Raw genomic sequence first — 3,391 nt, forward strand, 5'->3', positions numbered from 1 at the left:
TTTTAACCTTTTGTCATTAATACTATTGTTTAAAATTTTGTTGTGTGTTTTAATTGTTGGACTTACAGAATAAAGAAGTAATTTTTACTGGTAAATATTAGTATTGCTTACAATAGCTTAACACCTCCACTTGTACCTGAACCAGTAATAATCAAATTAGTTCCCACATGACAAAGCAAAAGTACACAAACTGAACATATTCAAAATAGAATGAAATGACAAAGCAAATTCAATACTGATGTTGTGTGTGGATTCGGATTAGTTATGCATAACATAATTTCTCCACATTCACCCATAACACGATCTTAAGACAGTCTTTGGATAGTTCTGAAAAGTTAGGCTGCACTGACATGGTTATAATACGGATAAACCTGATAAGATTTGTGCATGACGGAATGAAGACTCAAGTGGATCAAGGGAATCATGCGTCAGAGAAGTTTTTTGTAAAAAATGGTGTCAAACAAGGCTGTGGTCTTGGCACCAACTATTTTCTCACTTTAGCTTGGTGCTATGCTTGAAGTTGCTTTTAAAGTCAACAGCGAAAGAGTCTACATTCAAACAAAACTTAATGCCAATCTCTTCGGAGTTTCTCAGTTCAAATCCAAATCATATACAACCAAGTTCTTTGTCAAAGAGATGCTGTTTGCGGATAAACGCGCTCTGGTTGCCCACTCATCTGAGGACCTGCAGCTGTTTATAGATCAATTTGCCAGAGCTGCATCACAATTCAGCCTAAAAATAAACATAACGAAAACAATGTCTGTATCAACCTGTAAAGCTTCTGCATCCACCACAAGCTCCTACAATTATCCTGATAGACAACAAGCCGCTCACTATGCCAAAATTGGTAAAAAATATAATCACAGAATTGGAACTGCCATTGCTTCCTCTGGAAAACTTCAGAATTGCTTGTGGAGAAACAAGCATGTAACCATCTGAGCTAAGTGTAAGGTATATAGAGCTGTAGCCCTAGCAGCTTTATTATATGGAGCTGGGGCCAAAAAAGTATACTAAGTGCAAGCGAATAGACTGCTTCCAGTCAGGTTGAGACAAATACGCAGCATAATAAATCTCATTTGGAAAGATAAAGCCAAAAACACCGAAATCAAGCTGGGCTGGCCTCCCATCCATGGCGGACATTTTGATAGAAAAAGGCCTAAGATGGCTGGGAAATATGCACAAGATGGATCATGAGCGATTACCAAGCCAATTATTATATTCACAACTCGATGAAGGAAAGAAAAATTAAGGAAAGATTCAAACTGAGATACAAAGATGTAGCTAACTGTAACATGAAGTTGAAGGAACTAGACACAAACAACATTTCCAAGAAAGCGAAAACAGAGTTCATTGAAAGTCAGTAATAAAGACAGTCATTGTCGAAATGATCGACTGAAAGAGGGAGCAATTTCACTTGTAGCTGAGCCAACACTGATCAATTATTTGATTGTGTGAGTTAAGCTACATCTTATTGTGGTCATCAATAAAAATCGCGCAACCGCGTAATAGTTTGAATAAAATGAAGTCACTAAGCGAATTCAACACTTATGTTTGTGTAGATTCAGATGACTAAATTAACATTAAATTATCATAAAATCATTCATAATAATAAAGCTAAATCAATGGGCTTATGCTAGTTTTCGGTACAAGTGTGACTGACCCTGAATATTTTTGCTACACTTACTTTTATAGAATTTTTTTGGATTAGCCCTTTTAAAGCTTAGCAATTTGACGAATCACAACCGATAATCTATAGTATATAATCAATATTTGGACAAAATGTGTTATTTTTTTACTTTAATTACACCTTGCTCTTAGTTTAATGTTCAAAATGGTACTAGATTGTTTGAATGTCTATAATAAGGTGTTCCTGCACTAAAATAATTACTACGGTGCCTGTAACTTGCAATCTTGTAACACCAGGAATCTCGCACGCATCAAACAGTATTTGAAAGGTCAATTAGAGAACATAAGATTGTGCATAATGGGTTTGGACTGATAGATCTTTCAGCAACTACTACTATAGCTATAACATTATTAATTAGCTGATGTTTGCTAACAGCTAAATTGTTTAGTAACCAATCTGACTTCAGGAAAGTCTTTCAATGCAAAAGTTGGCCATCAGTATTAATTGCTGTGAAGCACGCACAAGCATTGGTCATGCAAATAGGAATTCAGTCAAAAAATTAGATGGAGCAAATTAACTGGCTGATTGGTAAAAACATGAAAATGGAACACTAAAACTCACATAAATATCTTACTACTAGTTTTCTAACATAGGTTGACCCTATAATAACAAAACAGTACCTTATAAGCCTTTGATATGATATTTTAGTAAATCTGTTGTATGTAGTTCTATGAGTGTTCTCTCATTAGAATGAACATTTCATTACCTTAACTACATTGAAAACCATATTCAAAAGTTGAAATTTTGATATACTTCCACTCAAGCAAATTACATGGAAACTCATTATTGTACATGTATATGGTATATAGCCAATATTCATGCTTAAGATAGTGGAGTGGATATTCATTTTTTTTAATTATAGCTAGATAAATGGAAATTTTTGGCATGATTGATATCTCTTCGTAAAATAATCTATATGACAGCATTAAAATATTATTTTAATTGTTTTTTGTTTGTGAGAGTTATATGGAGAGGGCAGCCTTTTCCTACTTTTTATTCTGTATTTTTTCATTTCTGATATGCTATGGCAATAAGGTTGTGAAGATAATGTGATAGATGCCAGGCGCAACACTGACGCCTAGAAATGTTCAAAATAACAATTTTGATTGTTATCATATGCGTAATGAGCAGTGTGTCATTTAGAAGGTATCAGTTTTATATGAATGTTATTAGAGGAGTACGTGGGAATGGGTTAGAGGGAAAAAAGGGGAAAGTGGTACATGAAGTGTGGAAGACTCTTGAGAATACAAACATTCAATGAAGACAAGTCTTAGTAGAGCAATCATTCTATGATACCATAAGTGCCCTTTGACGGCCATGCAATACAAGAAATATACTCTGATGATGACTTCAAATATTGTTCAGACTGGAGAGAGGGTGTCTATAGGGAAAACAGTTGCATGTTATTAGTTGTTTATTTTGCTAGAATATTTCATGTTTGTGTGAAGGTATGCTGACCATTTTAGTTTCTTAATTTCAAGCTTCTTTAGACAAAACAGTTTTTTTACATCTATAATATACATATATTTGAGTGTGATAATGGTTTTTGCAATGGCACATGATGTCCACTAGTTTCAGTAGCTTACTGAAAGGTCAGTAGATTTTGTGAAATGAGATAATTTGCCGACATAATGCAGCGAAATCCTGCATTATTTTATATGGCGCCATCTTATAATTACAGGATGGTTTCTGCTAAGTACTTTG

The sequence above is a fragment of the Watersipora subatra genome, chromosome 3 (genome assembly GCF_963576615.1).
Source record: "Watersipora subatra chromosome 3, tzWatSuba1.1, whole genome shotgun sequence".
In the NCBI taxonomy this organism is placed as follows: Eukaryota; Metazoa; Bryozoa; class Gymnolaemata; order Cheilostomatida; family Watersiporidae; genus Watersipora; species Watersipora subatra.